This window comes from Bubalus bubalis, chromosome 12, assembly GCF_019923935.1.
Source record: "Bubalus bubalis isolate 160015118507 breed Murrah chromosome 12, NDDB_SH_1, whole genome shotgun sequence".
Taxonomy (NCBI): Eukaryota; Metazoa; Chordata; class Mammalia; order Artiodactyla; family Bovidae; genus Bubalus; species Bubalus bubalis.
The window spans coordinates 42,439,298-42,453,361 of record NC_059168.1 but is presented as its reverse complement, the minus strand read 5'-3'; the positions used below and the strand labels follow the sequence as shown (position 1 = coordinate 42,453,361).

Here is a 14,064-nt window from a genome sequence, read left to right as displayed (position 1 = left end):
TAAAATTGAATAAATGTTTGAAATACACAGTGAACTTGCTTTTGTAAGAATTCCTTTGGTTTGGGCAAACAATTTACTTTTTTTTTTTTGCAATTTGCATTCTGATGTTTGGAGTTGCATTTTTGGTTATACATCACCCTCACAGTGATATATCCCTTTTTAATACAGCAAATTCCTTATTTTTTGAAGTATAAATATCTTTGCTTATTTTTAAGAAAGTGGGTCATGTATCCTATCTAGTATACTAATTTATACCTTCATGTCATTCATTATATACTCTACATGCATTTTGGAGTTAAAATTCATTCATCAAATCGCATTTTAACCTTGACTGTAATTTTGATTTCTGATGTGTCTTTGCATGGAAAAAGTGTCTAGATAATGAATCCTCATATGTAGTATTAACATAAGAATATTTTTTAATGTGCAAGCCAATGTGTATTAATGGAGAGGCCACCTTTTTGGTCCATTTAGACCAGTATTTACATTTAAAATAGTTACTGATACAAATGGAATTGACTTCTATTTGTCCCTCTTGTTTATTACTTTGAGGCAGTCTTTTTGAAGAGGAAGGAGACTGGGCTTTGGATTCAGAGTTTTGGTTTAAATTTCAGTTCCTTCATCTGCTCTGTGACCTTGGTAAATTGTTCCACCTCCCTGAGCCTTGGCTTTTCCAGCTGCAAAATAGGACTTACCAGATTCCTGTTACTTAGTTGAAGCTACCATGTAATACAAAGCTCTGTAGAGCAGATAGTCATGAAAAGCGGTTGACCTGTATGCTAATGTTAGGAGGGCTCTGGCTTCCAGATCCAGGGTTATCCTTAGACGGTCTGTGACAGAAATGGGCATCTTCCACTCCACACAGCTAGAAGTCACCCAACATGTCTTTTCCTTTTTAAAAGGGTGAATTATCATTCTGGAGGGGAATTTTACTCAACTTGTTTTAGGAGAACCAGTAAATGAAACTAATTACAAGGAAAAAACCAGAAAGTTTATGAGAAATACATATAAAACTTTTAACTCATTTCCCTAAGTTCTCATATATAATGTAGTTGCAAGAAATAAACACTAAGGGGACAAAAAGTCCTGTGAGGAGAGGAAATGCTTATAAGAGACATGAGGACCTCCATCATGACACTAGACATTATTTAGCTGGAAGCCTTTTTGAGATGTATTTTTGCATATGCATTGATATTGCCATTGATGGGTTTATAGAATTGTTGAATCGTGGCCACCACACAGAGGTGTATCTTAGAGCTTGATTATAAAATCAATCTTGGAAGGACTTTTGTCTCTAGCCCTGCATCTGCTGCCCCCAGTCCTGATATGCAGTGTGTTTGGTGGACTTTGAGCCTCTTGGGAGGAAGCTGACATGGCCATTCAGCTTGGCAATCTTCATAACTCTACCGCTCAGTCTCCTTCAGTTCTGGGAGCTGAGGTTAGGGAACCAGGAGCTGCCTGTGGCAGCTGATGAAAGTGAAATGAAGCTTCTTGAGGTTCTGGGCAGCAGTCACAGTGGAGACAGGTGCAAAGAGCAGAGGCTAGCTCTCAACACCAGCTGCTCCACAGGGTTGGAGGTCAGGGGGCCGGCTTTACATTTGGGTTTTTCAGCTGTTGGCTTTGACTCATTAGTGGGCTGTAAAATCAATCTAATGGGTTGAGGAAAAGGTGTAAGTGAAAGTGTTAGTCCCTCAGTTGTGTCCAACTCTTTGTGACCCCATGGACTATAGGGCTACAGTCCTGGAATTCTCCAGGCAAGAATACTGGGGTGGGTAGCCATTCCCTTCTCCAGGGGATCTTCTCAACCCAGGGATCAAACCTGGTTCTCCTGCATTGTGAGCAGATTCTTAACCGTCTGAGCCACCAGGGAAGCCCTAATGGGCTGAGGCCATCATTGTAAATAGAAAAAGATGAGAATAGCAAATAGAGATTTCCTATTAGGTGAGTATAAGTATTATTTCCTGAAATTTTCTTTCAGTTGTGTGTATGTATGTATATATATATATATATATATGTATATGCATGGATATTTTGCATTGAGTTGTGACTGAAACTGTTTCTCTTTTAGGATGTGGCAGGATGTGCTCCATAGTCACTACCATGTTTGATGACCAAAATATAATTATAAAATTCATAAACCACAGAGTGATTGTACAAAGACAGATGCATATGCACACATGTACACACACACACACACACACACACACACACACAAGTTAACGGCTTTTCCCCAAAGCCTTACATTGGCAATATGAACAAAATCCAGTTAAAACCAATTCATCCTCAGTTTTATAAATCCAAGGCTGTCTGCTGCTGCTAAGGCGGTTCAGTCGTGTCCAACTCTGTGCGACCCCATAGATGGCAGCCCACCAGGCTCTGCCGTCCCTGGGATTCTCCAGGCAAGAACACTGGAGTGGGTTGCCAGTTCCTTCTCCAGTGCATGAAAGTGAAAAGTAAAAGTGAAGTCACTCAGTCATGTCTGACTCTTCGCGACCCCACAGACTGCAGCCTACCAGGCTCCTCCGTCCATGGGATTTTCCAGGCAGTTAGAATAGGGATGTTCTGTCCTAGGGCAGAAAGCTGGAGTCAATATTAGGATCTCTTATTAGGATGTAAAAGACCATGCCTTGGCAAACTACCATCTAAAGGAGGGCCATTCTTGAGGCCCCTTCTGATTATCCTGGAGCCAGAATAGAGAAGGAATAGAGAGAAAGAGAAAGATTTTAGGGAAATCCAAAGATATCAAACATTGCTGCTCTTAAACACATGAACCCTAAGCAAGCTGTGGAAATAGATAATGAGGGACAAAGAGCAAGAGATCTTCTTGCATCTGTGGCATTCTTTGCATAGATTCCTTAATGAGACACTCAAGCCAAATCTGTTTGCCTAAATGCTACTGTGTTGGACCTTGTAAATGTGGCTGGCTGAAGCCGCTGATGTCATAATTAATCTGATAAGGTATCTACACTGAAAGAGGAGAAGAGATGCTTAGCCTGGTCCAATGGAGTATGTCAATGAATAACGGGATGAAGCTAAGAGAAGGTAAAATTGGGCTGAATATCAAGGAAAAAAATTACCTAACAGAAAGGTCTATTAGACAGTGGAGTGGTCTCTCCAGGGGAACAGTGGCAGGCCAGTGGTGCTGGAATCATTTACAAGTTGGCTGTCGAAAGCCCCTGAGAATTTGCTGTGGGGAACAGGACTGAGTTGACAGGAGTGGACAAGATGACCTCGAAGGTCTTTTCCATCTTTAGTGTCTACGATTTTGCGATCGTCCGCTCTTCACTGAAGCACTCCAGCTATAGCTACTCTCTGGGGCCTGAAACACATGAAATAATTGTTAGTAAGATAGCCAGGGATGAAACATTTTTGAGGAACCATTTGTTCTTGGCCATCTCTTTCCATTCAAAACTGGGCCAGAGAGAAATGATAAAGGAAACAAGGAGGAAATCAGTGTTTATTGTTCTCAAGGCCGACATTATTATTTTAGTCGGTATTTATTCATTCAAAATATTTGATCAAATGCAAAACTATTCTTAAAGTTTGTATTTGAATATAAAAGCAATTTCTTTGGGACTAGACCATACTAAATTTCTTATTTCTCAACAGGTTGTTTTAGCATTATATAGAAAGAGCCCATTTTAGGGGTTGTTTAACAGATGAAACAAGTTCTTGGATAAGGAGCATTTTTCCATCTGCAACATGGTTAGAACTTTTGTACATTTGCATTTCTGTGTTTCAGAATTATTCAGGCAATAAATTACTCAGGATGTCAACCTTATGCTGAAATAGAAATGACCTACTTCGTGAGGATCTCATGTATTTTAAATTTAACCTTGTGCCTTTTCTTCAGCTGGGAACAGGAGGGCTTTGTAAGTAAGATTGCAAGAAAATCAAAAATAGCTACAATAAATTGAACTCTTACTATGTGCTAGATGTTATTCTAAAGGTTGGATGAGCATTAACTCATTTGTTTTCTTATAGCAACCCAGGAGCTAGGTGCTCTTATTACACTTGGGGAACTGAGGCACAGAGAGGTTAAAAATCTTACCTAAGATGACAAACCCAGTAAGAGGCAGATCTGAGTTCAAAACCTGTACTCCTGACCATTATTATTTTACCACCTCCCCAAGTATAGTTTCCTATTTTTTTTAAGACTAATAATGAGGGCAGGGATTTTGTTCTTTCTTTATTCTTTGATGAACCTCCAGAGCCTAGAACAGTCCCTGGCACATAGTAGGCACTCAGCACATTTTGGCTGGAAGAATGAATGGAAGTTGATATTGGCAGTTCTGAATTTTTCAATTCTAATCCATCTATTCCAAATTTGCTGGTTAAGTGAAAAAGGCAACTTTTTATCTCTCTTCTATTTATCTCAATAGTCTTCTTAGATTCAAAAACTTTTCTTCTAGATGCTTCCCTTGACTTCTTGGAAAAGATTAGCTGTCCTTGAAACAGGGTTCAAAAGTATCCTATATTTCCTTGCCATGGCAACTTTCACACTTTATTGTGATTATTTAGTTGGCCATCTTCCTGGCTTCATGGTAAACTTTTAAGGGCAGGGTCTGTGTTTTGCTCACCACTGTAACTATAGACCCAGCACAGAACTGGGCACAGAGTCTGTTTGTCGATAGTTGTTGAGAGAATGAAAGAAGATATTCTTTCTAATTTATTTTTCTTCTTGTTATATACACAGAGCTTTCATAATCTGTATTAGCTATCTATTGCAGTATAACAAATTACCAAAAACTCGGTGACTTAAAACAATAAAAAGTACTTATTAATTCTTACAGTTTCTGTGAGTCTGGGTGGTTCTGACTCAAAGTCTTTCATGAGGTTGAAGTCAGAAGTCACTTAGGGCTGTAGTTGTCTGAAGGCTTGATTGAGGCTTGAGGATCCAATTCTAGGATGGTTCCCTTACTGGTTTCTTGTTGGCAGGCCTCAGCTGCCTTTCACAGGGGTTCTCCATGGGACTGCTTGAGTGTTTCCAGGATGAGGCAGCTGGCTTTCCCCAGAAAGAGTGGTGTAAAGGAAGATGATGAATGCTGCAGTGTCTGTTGTGACCTAGCCTTGGAAGTCATATGCACTTCATTCTGATAGTCATATGGAATGGTCCTAATTCAGTCTGGGAGGAGACTCTACACAGCATGGGTACCAGGATCAGGGGGAGCCATTATGGGTATCGGTTGCCACACCTACCATTTGACATCTCTTCCTATCCAGCCTGTGAGATATTATTCCTTTTTTACTAATAAGGCTAACAGTAAGTTGCCTAAGATTATATTCAGTGCTTAAATCCAAGTTTAGTTCCTCTAAGTGTTCTTTCCAATATATCATAGCTGAATGATTAAATATATTACATATAGAAATACTTTTTAGAAAACTCAAGGTATAAAAATCTAAATATCAAATTAGAAGTGCTATTTGCCTTATGTAATAAAAGGATTCCCACTGTACCACAGGATTATTTAAATGGCATATTCAAGAATGACTCAATTTATCAAAGATGAGTTTCATTGTGACTTTTGGGGACACACTTGCTAGGTAACGAGAAGTATAATTTTAAAACATGTGTTGGAAGCACTCAGTTATATTAGCTTGTGAATTTCTTGAAGGCAGGGATGTCTTCAGTGCCAACTCTGGAACCCAGCCTGGAGGAAACTTTCAAAAAAATTTTATTAAATAAAAGGGTGGTTATGGCAAAATATCTGTAGTTACAATTTCTTAAGAATCTTGTTGTATGTGAAAAGTTGGCATATCATTTAAAAAATTCATTTATTCTTATAGCTGAGTCTGATCTCTACTGAACTTTATGTTACTAGACTACCTAAAACTTATTTAGATTTTAGTACCAGCCTGATGTAACATGTGACATTTTTTATCCCTACTGAGTTACGAGGTTGAAAAACTGATATATGTCTAATGAAAACAAAGAAAAGTCTCATCTAAAGAATGGATAAAAGACCTGTTTTCAGAACATGTAAGTAAATGCAGTGGTAGTATTTATTATAAGACTCAATTAACCAACCAGACTATTGATAAATCTGAATAAAATCTTTTCCATTGGGGGGAAAAAAAAACACTGAAGAATTTTTTAAAAAGTTAAAAAATATATATCACACTCCAATTGGGTTAAACACTTGAAGAGATTCTTGGCAGATTTTTCTTTTTTGATAGCCAGAGGGTCTAATGTTTTCTGATTTGGACACTATTGCTGTTTGTAAAGAGTTTCTAAGGGAAAGTGAACAGCTGCTTCTTGAGAATGATTCTTTATCAAGTCTTACCTGAAAAGTTAGTAGTTATCAGGTTTATGGTAGATAGTATGGTTGTTAGCATAAGCTCACATAGGTGATCACATTATGGTAAGACATAGATAAAAGATGGAAACAGTGGCAGATTTTATTTTCTTGGGCTGCAAAAATCACTGCAGACTGTGACTGCAGCCATGATATGAAAAGAAGCTTGCTCCTTGGAAGAAAAGCTATGACAAACCTAGATAAGGTATTAAAAAGCAGAGACATCAATTTGCCAACAAAGGTCAGTATAGTCAAAGCTATAGTTTTTCTAGTTGTCATGTATGGATATGAGAGTTGGACCATAAAGAAGGCTGATTGCTGAAGAATTGATGCTTTTGAACTGTGGTGCTGGAGAAGTCTCTTGAGAGTGCCTTGGACTGCAAGCATATCAAACCAGTCAATCCTAAAGGAAATCAACACTGAATATTCAGTGGAAGGAATGATGCTGAAGCTGAAGCTCCAATGCTTTGGCCACCTGATGTGAAGAACTAACTCATTGGAAGAGACCCTTGATGCTGGGAAAGATTGAAGGCAGGAGGAAAAGGGGGCAACAGAGGATGAGATGGTTGGATGATATCATGGACTCAATGGACATGAATTTGATCAAACAGCAAACCCCAGGAGATAGTGAAGGACAGGGAAGCCTGGTGTGCTACAGTCTATGGGGTCACAAAGAGTCAGATACAACTTGTCAACTGAATAGCAACAGTAGCATAGATAAAAGATAAAGAGTTAAAGAAAGATTGTTGAATAACTACTGATAAGGATAAGAAGGTTAGTCTTAGAATCCTAATCATAATGATAGCCTGATATGAATATTTTGCGACTTTATCAGTTTAGTTCAGTTCAGTCATTCTGTCATGTCAGACTCTTTTTGACCCCAAGGACTGCAGCACACTATGCTTCCCTGGCCATCACCAACTCCCAGAGCTTGTTCAAACTCATGTCCATTGTGTCGGTGATGCCATCCAACCATCTCATCCTCTGTCGTCCCCTTCTCCTCCCGTCTTCAATCTTTCCCAGCATCAGGGTCTTTTCCAATAGTCAGTTCTTCACATCAGGTGGCCAAAGTATTGGAGCTTCAGCTTCAGCATCAGTGCTTCCAGTGAATATTCAGGACTGATTTCCTTTACGATTGACTGGTTTGATCTCCTTGCTATCTATCCAAGGGACTCTCAAGAGTCTTCTCCAACACCATACTTCAAAAGCATCAATTCTTTGGCACTCAGCTTTCTTTATAGTGCAACTCTCACATCCATTCATGACTACTGGAAAAGTCATAGTTTTGAGTAGAAGGACCTTGGCAACTTTATACAGTTTATTTTTGTGATGATGGTAATATAAGATGATTTCTCTTAATCTTAATTCAGGTAATGTAGATGCATATTTCCAAGTGTTGAGCTTTCTGCATGGATTTTGAATTAGTCATTCTTCTGTTTAAATAGCTGTTTAACTGAAAGAAGCATCTATCACAGGAATGGAAGTACATGCAATGTCATATCCTACCCCTTCCTCACCCAGAGCAGACTTTTATCATGGCACGTTTTGTCCCCAAGTCAGTGTTTGGGGTTGGCAAAAGAACTGGAGATTTGCAAAATTAGGAGAGATCAAAATTATTACCCACAAGAGAGAACTGTATAGCAATATATAGGAATTTGCCTTGATAAGTCAATAACTTACTTGTTGGCTAAGGATAGTAAATTAAAGTCACCTAGGGAAATTATAAGGGAAACATTTGCTCTTTTGTGTAAGTTGTCATGGATTGTCACTTAATGTTTTGAATATAAGAAGAATATATAAGAATTAAAATTTTATTTTTAGTTCAAAAAAATTTAAAACTAAGAACACTCAATAGATTGACTCCTGTTTTAAAGCAAAATCTACCCATAAAGGGTCTAGAAGATTAAAACTAGAAAGGACCACTGAGACCACATATTCCCACCTACTCTCCATTTTATCCACTTTATCATTGTAAAAAGTAAGATTCTCTCAAATTGGGGAGCTGCCTCATATAGTTCACAAAGCTCATAAACGATAGCAGTGGGGCTAGTGAAGTTGTTGCAGTCTTAGTTGGCCATTTCACCCACTGAGTTCAGCCTTTGTAGTGAAGGCATAAAGGAGGTGGATTTCACAGTCTTCAACTCTAAGGTATAATGTTTTTCTTTAACCCCTCATGAACCCCCGATATTACATATTTATTTATTGTCCGTCTCCACCTACTAGAATATAAACTTCTCGAGGACTAGGTCTGTTTCTGCTTTGTTCTCTACTATTTCCCTATTACCTCCTCCTCATTTATTGAGGATATAGTACATGTCCAAAAAACAGATGCCATTGAATAAATGAACTGAGATGGGGCTCATTTGCTTTGAGAATCTTTGCTAATCTCCTGCTCCAGATAGCTACCACCAGCTGGCTGAAGTTAGCTTTTGAGTAACTTGTGCTGGGCAGGCTCCAAGGTCACTCCCATGATCCTCTTCTCCTGCTGTTCACATCCTTATATAATCAGTTCTGTGTCCTTGAGAGGAGGCATGATCTGTGACTTGCTTCTACCCATAGAATTCAGCAAAGGTAAAAGGATATGTATGATTACATGTATGTGATTTCATTAAATAAGATTGTGACACCAGTCTTGCCAAAAGACATTCTTTCTTGCTGGTTTTAAAGAAGAAGCAAACTGCCATATTTTGAGCTGCTTATGAAGAGGATCACTTGACAGGGAACTGAGGGTGGCTTGTAGATGACATCCAGCAAGAAACTGAGACCTCAGGCCAATAGTCTGCAAGGCACTGAATGTGACCAGGAACCACTTTACTTCTCCAGCTGAGCCACAGATGAGACCCCAGCCCTGATAATACCTTCACTGCAGCCTTGTAGAAGACCAAGTGAAGCCAGGCCCAGACTTCTGATTCACAGAAACTGTGAGACAGTAAATGTGTGCAGTTTTAAGCTGCTGTTTGTTGTAATTTATCTAGCAATAAATAACACCCCTCATTTAGATGCATTTCTTTCATTTGGATATTCACAGAATAGAACTCTGAACTAGGTTTGGAGTATTCTAAATTCAACACTGTAATCTAGGAGAAAATGAAGCTCTCTCTAAGTGAAAAGGCTTAGTCTCTGGTTTGGTTTCTGTTGAATCCACAGGGCTGTAGCATTCAGCTCTTTATAATCTACTGGCATTTAATCATGACTCCTTATTCACAGAAGTCAGAGTTCTCTTCCCTTTACTCCTTTCTACTCGCTTGATTGCCAACATTCAAACTAATTCACAAGACAAACTGGGCATGGAGTCAGGGTGGAAGCATATCTGGGTCTCTCCGTTTATTTCCAAAAATTGTTCTCCACATTTTGACTGTATTTCAAATTAGCCCAGAGGTAAGTAACCAAAGATGCCATTGTCTGAAAAGGTGTTTTCACTTAAAATGGTTTGTCTGTGTAGACTGTGTGTGTTAGTAAAGGTTGATGAAGCCCCTTTAAAAAAATGAAGTCAAGGACTTCCCTGGTGCTCCAGTGGTTAAGAATCTGCCTTCCAGTGCATGGGACTCAGGTTTGATCCCTGGTCAGGGAACTAAGATCCTACATGTTGCCCGTGTGCTGCAGTGAAGACCCACTGCAGTCAAAATAAATAATAATAATAATAAATCTCTCTTTAAAAAAGGAGTCAATTTTTTATGAGTCTAAATGGCCTTAACTATTTTTATTACTGAATTTTGTGGGGTTGGTGGTTTCTGTGTGTGGTGAAATTGTGCTTTTGCATAATAGCCTATGTATAATTTTATACTGTCCTTGTCCTGCCTCTTTACTTCATGAGTAATTGATGATATCAGTATCTTTTCCTTTACAAAATTGTTGCTGTTTAGCAAAATTCGCTTTATATCCAATCTCATTTTTTCCAACTGATTCCATAGAAAGTTACTTGGATATCCATAAAAAAGTCATCAAATAATGAGTTGAGGCTGTTTTATGAAGATAATGTTAACCTTATGGCCACGTCTCTGAGCTCCTAGAGTTATGTTCGATGTGCTTTTGCAGTTACTTTAGAACTACAAGACACTATCCTCTTCTTTGTCTCTACTTACCAAGGAAAACATTTTATTTAAAGAATTGTCCTTTTTTATGTATGTAAAGCCTTCAGAACTGAGACCTTAATGTTCCTCCTTAGCGGACTTCCAATGCCTCTGAGAGCTAGCCTGCAATACCTGATTTTACCATTAGGTGCTGCTCTTTAAAATTTCCTCCCCACTTCCCTACACACCAAACTAATTTGAGGATACAGAAGCACCCCATACTTAATTTTTTTTTGATACATTTTTGTTTGAAGAAATATTTTTTCTTAAATAAATCTCAGAAGCCACAACCCTAACCTGAATTTTCAAGTCTGACATTTATAAGTTATTGTAAAATAAATTACTGAGCTATTTTGGGAATGCTATCAGATTTCACTTTTACAGAATGCTAATTTTTTTTTAAGTGCAAAGAGATCTTTCTTACAAGAAAATATGTTAAATATATTAAAAATGTATAACTTGGGAACTATCTTTGAAATACATTTTTTTTTTTTTATTGTTCAGATGTTTAGTTTCTTTTCTGAGTAAACTAGAAATTACCTAGATATTTTGATTTCATTGTCAACTGCATACATTTTTCAAGTGTAATTGAATTTCTTGAAAGAATTACAAATATACTTTTCTGTTTTTTAAAAAGTAGCATAAAGAATTCCAAAGAAAAAAGAACTTTTACTGCAAGAGTGGCATTTCTAATCTTTGTACTTCCATAATAGACTAGGGATTAAGAGTTGTGGCAGCAGCAGCTATTTTTTTGGAGGGGGGAACGTGCATAATGGATCTGAGGCAATAATTCAATGCTTAAATTGTCTCATGTTCCATGAAACCTTGAAGTAGGATGTCAGAGTGGCTCAGATACAATGTTTTGTGACAATAAGCAGCCAGCAGCCCTCGGCAGAAGTTGTGGACTTACAGGTTAACTCTGGGTGTTCCACTGAGGTTACCAGCCCATCTGTCAGTTCCTGGAGACCTACCTGGGCAGGGGAAGATAAGAGTTAATCTGGGATCTGGAAGACAGGTGTAATAAAAATAATAAAAATCACAGAACTCAGTATATTTCAACATAGAGAGTCATATTCAGGGAGGAAGTTATCTTTATGGGAAGGTTTCCCCTTTTATTCTTTACATTTTTTTTTTCTTTAAAAAATATTTGCTGATTTTGGAAAATTGTTTCCTGTGAATGAAACTCGTCACTTTAGGGTTGATATGTTGTGGCTTATGAAAATTTGAAATACCTGTTATGGATCAGCTCTCACTTAGCAAGGGCTGTATTTGTCAGGTGATGATTGAAGTTGTAAATCAGTATTCTTGGATCTGGAATTTCCTATAGTGAAGCAAATAGCTGCAAACCTCAGCTTTAAGAATAAAATAAAATGAAACAAGCAGTAATACTAATAAAAAAAAAACCTTGACAGGCAAATTTGGTGTTTCACGTTGTGCATTTCTTTTCAGTCCCTCAAACTTTCTGAACACTATAATTTGTTTGTACTGCTGCATCACTATCATCAAAGATACAGGACTTTATTAGCTCTTCTCTCCTAGGAATGACTTTTTTTAAGAGAAAGGAATGCATAAAAGTTCAGCCACTTGAATCTGTGTAATTACTCTTCTAGCAAAAGGTTTTGTATTTCTTTAGTATGAAAAAGGAAAGAAGGAAGGAAGACTATAAAGAAAGGAAGAAATAGTGAAAGGGAAGGAAGAAGAGAGGAAAAGAAGAAAGAGAGAGAAAGAAACCATGGGACACATTTTCTTTTGGAAAAGTACAGCACCAAGGTGACAATATTGTGCCATGAGATTGGGATGATTTCTCAAGCCCTCCCTTCCAAGTTCAGCCACATTCCCTTCGAAGTTGAACAGCTCTTAGAAATAAATAGTTCACATGTTCAGAGCACAATGTTAGTAAACAATTCCTTTACTGTCTGTGGGGAAAATTTTGTCCTTGCTGTGGATCAGGACTGAATGGTCATCTTAATTTTAGTTCAAGTGCTTTTAAACATTTGAAAGGAATTAAGATGAGATCAAATGAGAAGTGATAGTGAAGTGGCTTTAATAGCCTGTGGGGCTGGAATCATGGGTTATTAACGGTCTAAGCTGATCATTTAGTCACAAGTCTGAAGTCTGTGTCTAGCTTTGCTCTTCCGCGGCTGAGATCCCTTCATAAGACAGCTGTCCAGAACATGGAGGAGAGCTAAAGGGGTGAAGGACGAACTTTCAGTTGGGGGCGGAGAACCTTGCATTGGCTGCTCCTCTGTGTTAATAATCAATCTGTCTCTACATCCGAAGATACGCTCATCAGCTTTTCCAAACCAAAATAGGATGGCCCTGCCATTTAGCTGGAGGACATGAAGCTGAGTTGGACTTCTTACCTGGACCAGCTTCCAGTTCTTAGTACTTTGATGTTTTCTCTTTCTATTGTGTTTACCACCATCTTGCCATCTCAGCAGTCGTTCTTTTGTTATCCGTCCTACTTGATCTCTCTTCTCCTGAGTCATGGAAGGGAGGGAACTAAGGGTAGGGGTAGATAAGTGTGAATGGGTCCATGGGACTTCCATGATACCATATTTAGAAGTGTCTGGAAGCCAAGAGGGTGACCCTGGCCTTGAAGTGAAAGAACCTGAGCCCACTGTATAGAACCAGCAGCCTGGGTGCCTACCTTGGGCTAGCTCACCAGCTTTCATTGTGGATTGTGGGACAGAAGGGCAGTGAATTAGTGGAAAAATTGGGAGCTGGATGGGGGAAGATGATTCTGCTTTGAAGCATGTCAGTCCTGCTCTGCATAGGAAGCCTGGGTTTGGGATTCTTGTAATTGTTTGATATTCCTGATAGAGCTTGTAGCCTGTTGGCAATCTATCCAGATGCAGAAAAAGATTCTCTTTAAGTTAGGGGGAAAAAAAAACCCCTCTTGATCTTAAAAAACAAAAAACCAAAATACACCTCTGCTTTGCTCCTTCTTGGGACACACAAAGGGGATGACGAGCGATAGAATGGAGGAGAGTGATGATGGCCACTGTCCTCAGGGCTGTTTTGAGAAGCTGGGGAAGAGGTACAGGCCTAGGCTGCCGGACACTGTGTTCCGTTGAGGTAAAGACCCGAAGACACCAAACAACGGAGACTGAAGACAGCACCTCCTGTTAGCTCCTCACACACACGTCCCTCCTCCCCAGGCCTTTCTCTCAGGTGGCCTCACGTTTCATCCAGTCCCTGCAGAAATTCATCTGGTTTGTAGGCCTTTCCTGTGGGGCTGCTGGGTAATGTTCTTGGGACAGGGCTTTGGCCGTGAGAACCATTTGGCGAAAGATCACCCACTCCCAGGATCTGGTCTGGCCACAGCCCCCACCCCCCCCACCCCCACCCCCCATTGGTTGTAACTCTTCATTCTTGAGACCGCAGGGCAAGGAAACAGGGCACAGTGGAGCCAGCTGAGTGCCTCCCCCAGCTTAGGTTTCCATGATTTGAGAAAGGAAAGCTGAGTGATAACAAGGGCTAACTCCTCTAGAAACTTCCTGTTACCCTAGAGCAGCCGTTCTCAAATTTTAGCACCTGTCCAGATCTCCTAGAGAATTTGTTTACACTTAGATTTCTGGGCCCCACTCTTAGAGTTTCTGATTCATTAGGGCTGGGGTGGGCCTAACAATTTGTGTCTAACAAGCTCCCAGGTGCTGCTGATTCCAGAGGCCCAGGGACCGTGCTTGAAGACCCCC

The 14,064-nt window shown here is 39.3% G+C and overlaps 1 long non-coding RNA gene across 1 annotated transcript; it reads right to left on the bottom strand.

The window, feature by feature from the left end:
- Positions 1-2,467: 2,467 nt before the first annotated feature.
- LOC123328506 lies at positions 2,468-13,679 on the bottom strand. Its single transcript, XR_006543368.1, has 4 exons — positions 12,730-13,679; positions 11,277-11,337; positions 3,078-3,319; positions 2,468-2,567 (listed from the first exon to the last, which is right to left on the bottom strand). It is a non-coding gene; the product is annotated as an uncharacterized LOC123328506 (long non-coding RNA).
- Between the last annotated feature and the right edge of the window lie 385 nt (positions 13,680-14,064).